Genomic DNA, 12,454 nt, shown 5'->3' on the forward strand with positions numbered 1-12,454 from the left:
GCAGTTTACTGAATACTCTGTAGTGTGATCTATATAATGAATAATCTTTCCAATGTAGCAAAAATATAAAGCGCTTTTATTATCACCAAGGGAGAAGTCCCCTTCCTCCATATGAAGTTCTTCCTATGAGGAAAAATTAAAAAAAAAGACCTGGCAAGTCATGCAAGTATTTTTTGCTTCCTCTCACTAAAATGTTTATAGGATCCAGATTAATTTCCTAAGGTCTTGCTTGAAGATTTGTGCAGAGTATTATACCCAGCTGGCAGTGCAGAATGATGACAATTTCTGACTGCAGATGTGTCTCTACCACAGCCCTTGTTAAAATTGCAGCATGGCACTGACATACCCAAGTAGCTTTAAATTATCCAGCTAAGGTACTGCTAACACCATGGCAATACCAATACACAATACAGCACAACTGCAAAATCCACTGTTAAAGCAGAGGACACTAAATGGTCAGATATTTTTTACAGTCCAGGCTGAACACTGTTTCCCTGTGATAATATTACTAATTGGACCCAAGTTGTCTAGTTTAATGGGAATTCAGGTTTGTCAGAGCCTTAAATTGTCTGAAGGTCCAGTAGTGGGTGTAGATACATGGAAATATTCTGGGTCTTAAAAAGTCTGCCTCTAGATAGTTCCTAGCCAATAGGTCCCACGATTCACACTGATGCCGAGTTTGGGAAAATGTAGCACACACAGAGTTTTTACTGAGATCTGCAAATTTTCTGGGTTGTGCAATGGTTAAGGAGAAACTCCTCTAGGGACCTTTCACAAGACTTCTCGGATTCCTGTGGCAGTTAGAGGTCCTTTCTAGGGGTTTGTAAAGCTCAATCTAATAAAAATATCTGTAGGAAAGGGAAAGGGTTATATAGGCTTCAGATCAGAGACCACATTTCCACCAAATGTGCAACTGAGCTGTCAGCTGTGGATACTATTTCCAGAAACAGCATATATCCCTCAGAGTTACTTTAGGTCCACTAAACCCCATCCCACTTCTGGCCTGCACCCATGCCACTTATTTCTGGTCACCAAATGGCTTCCCAATACAATCACCTCAGCCGAGGACAACTTTGTTCAGTCTGAATCTTTTCCTATTGACCTCTCCAGTAATTTTTGGAAATTAAGAGGGAAAAAAAAATGATTCAGTGGACAAAATTAAAGTCATTAAAATCTGTCAAACTAACTTAGCTCCTGAAACTAGCAACTTCAGTTTGGAGCTCATACCAGCAAGGAGGTCTGAAACACTGGCAGGGATTGCTGGTCAGAAATGCAACGACTGGACAGCAGTGAAGAAGGTAAAGGGTGAGCAGATGAGAGCTATGAAGCCTTCATACACACCTGAAAACAAAGATGTGCTCAAACTTAAGCCATTAGATTCAATCTTCCCAAATTGTGCCCCCTGTCAGCATAATCCCAGTCTGTGTAAAACAATTTCTGTCAACAATATGGGCTACAATATGGCACTAAGTATGTCAGCTGATCAAAGTGCAGCCTCAAAAGACATTGGTCATTTTGGAAAAAGTTAAAACTGTCAAGAGTACCTACCAAGCTGAGGGCCTTGGACATGGAACCGCTTGCACTTGGGCTGTTAATCTGCAACTCCAATTTCAGCCTGAGCACAGACCACTGGGGATCATCTAACTCCAGATGTTTTTCTTGCTTCCTCAAGAATGGAGAAATGTACAGTTACTCTCTGAAAATTTGTGTTCAAGTGACTTTACAGTGAAGCATGACTTTGGAAATGCCATGACCATTCATCTGTGCCCTTCCACACATATAACTTCACTTTCTGGTGACATGCGGCATGAGAAATTTCAGCCCTAGCAGCTGAAGCCTGGCAAAATTATAAACAATCAGAAACAAGGCTGCCTGATGGAAACTGTTAGACAGCATTAGCCCCAATAGGGCACTGTCATCTTCACAGCCAGAGATTTAATCTGTCAGCTATCTGAACACTAGGAGTGATGAATAGGTCTTTGTATTCATACACAGCAAGTATGCACTCAGAATGACAAACGACGGGGATTTTTTTGGTCTGATAGTCCATTGGATCTCTAAAGAGCATGAGAGTTGGCACCACACAGCTACCCAAAGCAGTACCACAGAAGATACCATCCACATGCAGAAAGAGGGATTCCTCAGGTGGCTGACTATTGTCCTTCCTCCCCAACTTATCTTAACCATTGTCACCTATGCTACTTAAAAGCCTCGTGTAACTAAGTTGCCCAGTTTTTCCCTCAGTTTTAGCCATCCCTAATGGCCACACTTATAACCAGGTGGCACAGGGGCACAAATGCAGCTTGTCTACAGCTGCCAGCACAAGGTAGCAGAGCCACAGGGCTCCTCTGCAGAGCCATGCCACTTAGACCTGCCAGGGTAGCAGCCCAGAGTTTTTGGGTGACCATACTCTCCAGACGTGCTCAGCTGTGCTGGCAGTGTAGGGAGCAGAACAGGGGCACAAAGCTGCCCAAGCCAAGTGACTCCTCTGCTGAATGCCCGCTCCATGCTTTATCAGAGAAAGCAGTTTTCTGACTCATTTTGTTGCTGTGGCATCACAAAAGAACCAGAACAGGGCCAGCAACTCATATCATGTTTTTACCTGATATAACTGAGAGCAGAGTATGCTCTATACTATGTTCAAAAACCACCTTTAAATAAAGCGGGTTGCAGCTCTGCCAAGCTCTGGTGGACACAGTGGTCCACTCTTCCCTGGCATCTGCCTGGACTGGAAACTGGCTGAATATAATCCCTGTGGAACACAGCCACAGGGGACAAGAGAGAAGCTTGCCATCTGGTCGAGGTAATCTATTATCTTGGCTTTTCTAATCTTTGGGCAACTAGTCCTAAGCCAAACCTCTTCTCCATTGCCAGAGATAGAAATCCAAATGCACACCAGTTTGAGCAAAATGAGATAGTGGTAAAGCTTCCAAGGATATTTCCAAATGCCAGCCAAAAACTCTCTGAAAAATCTCAGTTTTAAATAGATTACTACCTGCTGCCCTACCCCTCCTCCCAGGACAGATACAGCTTCTGAACTAATCTGTTTTGTAATTGGTATGAAAAATTGGAGTTTATCACTGGCCAAACTTCAACGTATCCCATTTCATTTTGGCACCACCCCAGAAGATGATTTATATAATTCAGATGAATATGGGATATTTATTTTTCTTATATTTTTGTGACCAGTTATTTCTTAGCACTTCATCCCAATGTGGACAAAGGTGCTCAGACTTTGGTAGCTCAGTCAGACCCTAAACAACACAAATTATGTTTCTCTTCTCTCTTTTTGCTTCCTGAGCTGCCTTTAAACACACATACTCTTGACTCTTTAGGGTGAGCTAATCCTGGAAGGAAGCACAGCAGAGAAGAGTTCTTTGTGGGTTACTGGGGATGGTGGTATAGGATTTGGAAGGGATAGGGCACAGATGCCTTCACCAGATCTGTTCTACAGAATTGAGATACTATGGCCACAGCATGAAGGCTTGACTCCCCGCTGTGCTGCTGGGGTGCCCTGCTCCAGCAGAGCATGGTCCTACCTGTGGGCCACAGCCAGAGAAAGTGGGGGAACCTTTCTCTCTCCCATTTTCCTGCTGGTCAGACCTAGGTTTCTGGAGGGCACCTTTCCTCCATCCTCAGTGAACAGCTGGAACCTAGGGACCTGTCAATCTCTACTTTGGAATATCATGAAAGGTTTGAATGGTGTTGTCCATCACTAACAGAAAGCAAACCATTCCTCCAGGTGCAGAACTTCCAGGTCTGGGTCCTAACTTTTATCTTATCTGGCCACTCCAAAAGAAACTGTTGGAGTGCTGGAAAGCCATGAACTAGTGTAGGCACTGAAATCCACTTCATCAATGAAATGACAGGAATTAGGTGCTTAGAGCTAAGTGTGCGCTTAAGCGCTTCACTGAGATGCATGAAGCTTGAACAAAGGCAGTTGTCAGAGGGTGGTAGATAAGGGGAAGAGGGATCCTTCACCTACAGCCATTACTTCTGAAGGCACAAGAAGGGATCTACTGTTCAACATGTATGAAGCCAGCTGCATTTGGGAACCATCAGACCAGAGATGAAGTTAGACTGGAACACTACACAGGGGTAGCATTTGCCATGTAAACATCGCAGAGAAAGACCATGCAGTACCATACCTGTAAAGATGCAAGTCACTTCAGGCAGCTGATAGGTTCACTGAACAAATAGCAACCCAGATTATTAGAGAGAAGGTACCAGCTTCCCAATGTGTTCTCTCCCCTTCTGATAGATGGCTCCCAGAAGTCATGCATGATTTTCATAAGGTGAGATAATAAGCTGTCAGTCATAGGAAGCCTAGAGTGAACCACACACAAAATCATTACTGTCTGAAAACAAGAAAAATGCTAAACAGCAAACCCAGTTTATTTCTTTAAAAATAAAATAGTGCTTTGAACAAGGAAGCTTTGGCTTACAAGTAATATTCTAGCCATCAACAAAATCGGAGGGAAGTATCTATTTGTGTGATTCCTGAGTGATATGATAGGAAACATGCTGGAATTAACTCTTTATATGGCTTTGCCCAGTGGCATACCTTGCTTTCCAAGATGCATGACTTCATCCTCGGCTCCTCTTCTTCCCTGTAGACATCATGTCTGAGAGAACAAGGAGCAGAAAGGGAAATAGCAGGACAGTGAGGTGGGAGGAAATCATAGAGGAACAATGCATAATGCTTCTGTACGTTATATCACATATATCATACGTGTCTTAACTCTCAATATACTCACATATTTACTTATGTGACAGGGAAGACTTAAATGGTCATCACGTCCTGTGAGCACAGGACACCACCTGGAAGAGAAAACACATGAGAAAATTAATGTAATCTATGGCCATTGCCAAGGCACTCCATAGGCTGTGGGGATGGAACAGGCTGTGGGTGCTGGGGTGGGCATAGCTCAGTGGTTCCCACAGCCAGGCAGGACAGGGCTGTGGGGAGCTGGAGCCTGCCTCTGCTGCAGCACTGAGCTGATGGGATCAGGGGGCTGAAATGGGCTTCTGGGCCTCGGGCAGGGTGAGCAGGGGGTGGGACAGGGACATTCAGGCCCCCCTCAGTGCCACCAGTGCCCTGGCAGACATGGCCCCACTGCCAAAGATGCTCCAGGCTTCTGTGAAGACACTTGAGTTAGAGGCAGGTTGCACAGATTTAGTCACCTCCAGCTGTTTGGGCTAACCCAGCAGGGCTGTTAAAGGAAATACATAAACTCTATGATCCTGATCTACACAGTGGAGTTGCCCCAGGTGGGGCAGACACTGTTAGCCATGAAGAGACCCAGAACCTTCATTCCTAGCAATGGGGGAGAACAGGTTTTTCATGACTGAGAGCCTCAGCAGAAGAAAGGACCACCTGGAGAGTCCACCACTGTCATCCTCCCCTGCTCCACTCATCCCACTCTGGGACTGCCCATGACAGTGCTTCCCAAGAGGGGAGGGGAAAATTGAGGCTATCATTGCCTTCTCACCACATTATTTACCAAACACCTGGGCTTACTCAGGTGGAATACTCTGCATGAGGCCTCCATGTACTGTTTGGTTTTGGCTTTTGTTTGGGTTTTTTTTTCAGCAGAGAGAGTAAAAATATTGTCAGCAAGTGACAGTTTGGGTTACTGGGTTTTAGTGGAGTATATTTTTCTCCCATCAATGATTTGTGCCAACTGTTACTTCATGTGTATGAAACACACAACTTCTAGCCTTGCTGCACTGGTGTGAAGTAAGAGTTTGGCACATGTTGGAAACAACAAGCAGAAATTAACTTGCTCTCTCCTATCTTCAGACTCTTTCCTGTGTTCATCTAAATGTAACCCAGGGTTTAGATCTGGGGTATGTAACAATGCTAATTCTCTCTCTGGTGATGGCTTAGCAGGAAGCAGCAGCTGCAAAGCACTAGATGTCTTTCCACCAGTTGTGCAAGCACATCTCCATTGCCTTCAGTGACAAGGAAGTCTGATGACGAGATGGGTAAGCTGCAAAGACATAGTGTTTTATTCCTCCTCAGTTGACTGTACATTGGAGAACTAATGCTTCTTTCATGCAGAATTACACAGAATAAATGTCTGCTGATTGCTAGTCATCTGAAGGCCTGATGAGATACTGAAGCCGAAGGCTGTTTTTCTTCTGCCTTTATAGGCTTTGGATCATTGCCTTACTCAAAACACTAAACATTTGAGTATTTCAAGCTTTGGTGTGAAACCCCCTCACTTCCTCTATTCATTTCTTTTAGCTGTATCAAGTCTAGGCCAGCACCACAATGCTAGATTTGATGGCAAACAGATCTGTGAATCAGTACAGAAACAATAAGGTACTCCTGGATTTATTCCCTTTCCTTTCTTCAACTTCTCCCTAGAGGGTATAAACCCAACTGCTCCAGACAGGACCCCTCTCATGCCCATTGGAATTGCAACTCCATGTTTTATTGTGCTAGAGTGAGATAAATATATGAACATGGTCAACAGATAACTTCTACTGAGACTTACAAATGTTACTGTTTGATTTTAAGCAATAATTCCATGTTTCTTACCAAAAAAAAAAAAAGTTTCTTATCTACTGTAAGGAAAAATACCTGATGAAAACAGAAAAATAGAACAAAAAGATAACTATATTCTGATTTTTCCAAGACTAGATTATAAGTTTGATCTTCTGTGTACATCTTCTTACTAGTCTGAGTTGTGTGTCTTTGCAGCCCATTTGGAATTGCTTGTGAAGGGTGTTGGCCTGAAATGTGGGGTAACTGAGCTCACCCATGTATCTCTGTTACTTTTACAGTACAGAGAGGGAAAGGGTGCCTGGCCTCGCTGTGGTTGCAGCACTTGCTTGAAGAAGTCCTAAAGGACTGATTGCTGATGACAGCTCTGAGTGCTGCCCACCATCAGGGTTTTCACAATGCAGATGTGCACTTAGGGTACCTCACGGGGACTTCAGAGAGTGGTTAAATGACCACAGCTTTTGGTTTCTGCTGGTTGAGGCCACAGGTAATCCAGAAGTGGAGGTACCTGTACTCTGCTGATAATTCACTCTCTATTTAGTAGACAAAAAACAATCTGAATGCCTTGCTTCCAGAGTTACTGATACAGCTTCTGACTGTGACAAATAAATGTTCTGGTTACATTAGGTTTATACTATAGTGAACAGTTCTTGACTGGCAGCATTTGGCAATGACCACAGTGGGTCTAAAAAAACCCATCCCTCTGAGTTTTGATTTCTGTCATTTGCTGCTATATAACTTTTTTTGCCCACACAGTCACTTCATGACCTGTTAACCCACATTGATTTGAGAAAGCTCAGTTAAGGAAAATTCAGTATAAAGCCACATTTTTTTCCAGTACCCTTCTGCCTACCACAGTTGTAAATTAATGATGTTTATCCAGCTGTACAACTTATCAGTAATATTCAACTAACAAAGTTGAACATTCAAAGTTTCCCTTGAAAAAGTCTTTGTAAGGGAGTTGTGTCTTTTCTTCTTCATGAAAACTTGATTCTGTCAGATGCTTTGTTTTATTTGCAACAGCCTCTGACTTAAGAACAGCTAAGCATTCTCATGGGAGGAACACACTGTACCATGCCTCAATATTAATTAAATCAATTAAATGCACCCAAAGATGAATTAATTGGTCCAAAACCTGCATAGTAGTATTAAACAAATAAGTAGTATTTTGTCTGAAGTTGTTCATAGTAAGTAAAAACTATGTGCATACATGTAATCTCAGACTGAAACTCTATGTACTTCCCTAAGGAGTGATGGCTTACAGGAGATGAGCTAAATACATAAAATTAAAAATCCAATCCTCAAGTGACAATCCACATGGTTAGCAATAGCAGCTTGGGCTGCCTTTGGGGGTCTTCACACCTAGAAATGTAACTGCAGTAAGTGTCCATTAATAGCAACCATGCTATTACGTACAGTGTGAAAAAATCTTTTTTCAACCCCCTTCCCCATCAAAGACTAAAAGCTTCTTCCTACTCAGGGCAGATACATAAAATAAAGGAGAATGCCTTACAACAGAAAGGACTCCCACACAGACAAAAAGTAGTGACTCAATATTTTGATAATATAATTTTTTTTTCTTCATTTTTACACTTTTCCAAGATTTTACAAATGCTGATTTAAACATCTCAAATTCTGCAGCCTGGTTTAATGTGATCTGTATGTAACACATCCCACTGGTGATGTGAGTTACATGCTTTCCCATGCCAATACGCACAGCTTTAATTCAAAGTGCAGCAGCTTGTACTTTTCCATTTAGAAATGTTGCTTTGCTCCCCAATGTCAGTACCATACTAGTGAAATGTAATATTGCAACTATTCCATTAAAAATGTCTCCTGTTCTTTAAAATGCTGATCCTGTAAAAGTGAAATTCTGTTAGAACTCTGATAAATCAACAAGAGGCAAAACAATCAGCCAGTGGCCCTTTCTGTAGAATATTTGTGACTTTCATTTTTAGTCCAACATCATGGACAGGGTGAAATTGGCAAGTCTACACACTTGTAAAAAAACTTCAGCTCCCCTAGTTTAGCTACATGGGATTCAAGATACCACAAACAACTTCTGACCTCTGAGCAGTGATCACACCCAATCATGGCATTCTGCAAACTGGAAAAATAAACTAAAAACTAAACTGGTTTTATACACAACAACAGACAAACCATCCAAAAAATGTTTTAAAGGAAGAATCTGAGACATACACACATTAGTATATCTGCCTCAGAGAAATTTCCCACCCCACTTAAAAAAAAAACAACCCACAAGCAAACCATGCATTAATTAGACTCGAATGCCTTTTCTGCAATGTTTTGTTTTTAAAAATGAGGAGTGGAGTTTAAAAAAAAAAAAGAAAAAAGGAGGAGAAAAATCTCACCCTAAAGTGTTGAGGGATATATTGCTCAGTGGGAAATGTATTCAGAGAGGTTCCTTCCATGGAAGTTCCTCACATTAATCTCATTGGCAGCTAGAAGAACTTGTGTTGCAGGGCTTGGGTCTTCAAGATTGCTACCAAACACCAGAGCAATGTCTGGTTTAAGAATAGAAAAAACAACTCTAGAGCACATAGAAGTGAAACTAAAGAGATCGATAAGCTGGTTTTAAGAGCAATGTATCAAGAAGAAGACAGAGGCAGCAGAAAAAAATGGAAACAGGGAACCCCTGCAAACCCATGGAGTGCTAAAGGATTCAGCCACAAGTGTCTCCTCCAAAGCAAAATAACCTTATTGCCTCACTTCATTGAGAATGGAGTTTCCATAGGGTGTGGAATCTGATCTGGCACATGTGATTTACAGAAGCTTATAAAATTTATTTACTCTAACAGCACAGAAACAATTATGTATTATAGATTTTATGTGAGTGTTTTATTTTTCCACAGAAGTCAATAAAGTCGTGCCAGCAGAAAACTTGGCTTTACATTCAAATAAAATATTTAATCCCAAGGAACAATAGAAACTAATCAGACTGCATCCCTTTACAGTTAAAAATGGCAATTAATCTGCTCAGACTGAAAAGCCATACTAGTTTTTTTACTGAAAGGCATGTCATTAAGTTTCTGAGTTGTTTACATATAATGTAACATGACAGAAATTTGTACAGAGATGAGAGAAAATGAGCTGTTTGGAATCCTGTCTGTTGCAGTCTACAGTGCATTAGCAGGGCTGATTACATGGATTCATGAAGGATTTGTAGCAGGATTTCTCAGACTGAGTTGTTTTTTAAGGAAAACTAGGTGAAAACTCATCATGCCTTTGGGTGTTCTGATCTAGGGAGTGAGGGAGTCTGCATTAACAACCTCAGTTTATAGCAAGAATAGATAATAAATCTAAAAAATAGAAATATGTGAACTGTATTAAGCAGAACAGGTAAAAAGTAAAGCAATTCATACCTCATATGTGAAGCATGGTAGTCACCTCTCCTAGATCTTCTATCCTGGGATGCTGAGACAGACGATGGAGCCCTGGCAAGTGGGCAGCAGCCAGGCCCCAGAGGGTCTCACTCATGGTCATAGGAGACTCTGTGCAGAAATACAGGGAAGGGAAGATTTTCATTAGGTAAGTACAGAAGATGATCTGCCAATGTGCCTGTATAGTAGCTAGCTGGAGTTACCTTGGATGTGGAGAGTCAAGGTGAGTATAGGATCTAGGCTCTGTTCTCAAGCCAGGGCTGCAGGCAAATATGTCCAGTTTACGAAATTTCCTTCAGTCGTGCTATTTTTTTTTTACTATTATTATTTTTTAATTCCTTAGCCTACCTAGCTAGCTAGGGCAGGAAGGAAATCTTCTCCCTCTCCAGAATCCAGAAAGAATTAGATTGGAAAAATGCACCTTTAAAGTTCAGAAAACAGGAAGCAATTAGAAAGATTCAAGTATTTATGTTTTAAACTTCATACTTGGTAACTTTAGGCCAACCTTCAGATCTTCAGAAGTAGAAGTTTCAAATGAGATTTTTTAATGTCTGACATGTTTTGGGCCAAAACTGGGTCTTGATCTTGTATGCCAATTGAGGATACCTCAAATAAATAGTATCAGGGATCAGAGAGAAGGTACCAAGAATTTGCTGTCAATTTTACCATGGCTCAAACTTAGCACTTGAAATATTGAGAACCCCTAAATCACCAGGTATTTTTAAAACCTTAATTTAAAATATTTTCTGTCTCAGAGAATAATCTTTTTCCTCCAGAGAAGAACCTGCCCATCATCTGGGGAAGTGTATTTGATAATGGGAAGAGAAGCAAGAAAATTCATCAGACTAATCAAGAAAGCAACTGGAAGAAATGGGTTAATTTTCAAAAAAATAAAATGCTCATGGAAAACCAGCTGAAAGTTAGGGCTTCTAGTTAGGGCTTCTAGAAGAGGAAGAAACTTGAGACAAATGTCATCATTTCTTCCACTGACAAAGAGCTGGTGCTGAGCAGTGATGACAGCATTCACCTTTGGTGAGTTCCAGTCCCCTGGCAAGTTTTATGACCACTCTCAGGCACAGAAGGATGCAGTGGTGCCTCTGCCTCCCCATCATCTTGGCTACCTTTCACACAGCTACTGTGCTGACCTCCAAGTTACTAGTGGCTTCACTGTGAGACGGGACCAGCATTCAGCATGCTCAGGGATTTGCTCCAGACACAAACAGCACGTGCCTTCACCTGAAAACACTCCTGGCACAGGAGCTGAAGGGTGACATGCTTTGCCTTATTTATTTCCATCAGCTGTTTCGGGAGAACTGGATTAGCTACTGAATTTTCTTATGGATTTGCTTTTATTTACAACTATTGACACAGCAGCTATTGCTCATCACCCTCAGCAAATGCATTCCAAAGCACACAGGCACTTTTCACTGCAGATGGATTCCCCCATACAGAAAAAAAAGACAGAAATTTGAGGTGCAATCACAGAAAGAAACACAAACCATAGAAAAAGTCCTACTCCTCTCTTAACCTGTTGAGCCTCAGTAAGATAATTAGATCTGTAAAAGACTGAAAATGCATCTACAAAGATAGTGAAATAACTCCCTTCACCATGTCTCAGACACCGAAGGAAGACAGGTTCAGTAAAGTCAGTGAAAAATTATTAATAAAAGAGGTGCTTTGTGTCCTACTCTTATTTCTCTCCCTAGCTCATTCTTGCTGTTTCACTGAGTTACAGCTACTGGATCTGTGAGTTTAAATATTGCATTTCCAACATTCATGCTTGCTTTAAAGCTGGAGTCCAGTAAGTGAAGTCCACTGAATTTTTAAGGCATATCCAAGCTAGTCCATAGAGACAAGTTTATGAGACTTAATCTCTGGCAAGCATTTACATCAGCTCTATTTACTGAGATAACATGAGAGAGGCCACACTACTAAAACACAGCAGAAATGAGTTACTAAATTAGGTCGTTCCGCTTCAGCATTAAGACTGGTAGTGATTATATATTGGTTTTTTTTATTAATGTAGGCATTTACCTCTCTAATGGGACTCAGATGATGATGTTCCTGCTGGTAATGGGAAAAATAATAGTCTTTTTTAATTCTTACTGTCTCTTCCCTTCTCACTATGTATATTAAATGGTTGAAATCCAATGGATTCTGAAAATGCAACCTCTAAACTAGTGTTTTCTTAAAACAAAAACAAATGAACAAAAAAGAAACCATAAAATTCTAACTAAAAACTTGGACTATACACAATACTGTGAAAAAGCATTCTCTCTAAATAGTTCCTCTGACAAATACAATAATAGAAGGCAACAGAGTACATTGAACAAAATCTATCCCATGTTAATTATGTTGCCTTTTTCCCTTAGGAGAGAGTGTTGGATATATATGGCAGAACACAAACTGCTGAAAATTAAAATATGCTGCGGGACTGGAACCTTGTTGGTCTCTGCTTAATGTTTAGCCTTTCACACACAAGCTGGGAAGAGATGGTAGTTCCTGTAGGAAACACCACGTCCCTGCCAGGCTCTCCATGAGA

Source organism: Chaetura pelagica, unplaced genomic scaffold (genome assembly GCF_000747805.2).
Source record: "Chaetura pelagica isolate M959 unplaced genomic scaffold, ChaPel_1.0 scaffold13, whole genome shotgun sequence".
Lineage (NCBI taxonomy): Eukaryota > Metazoa > Chordata > Aves > Apodiformes > Apodidae > Chaetura > Chaetura pelagica.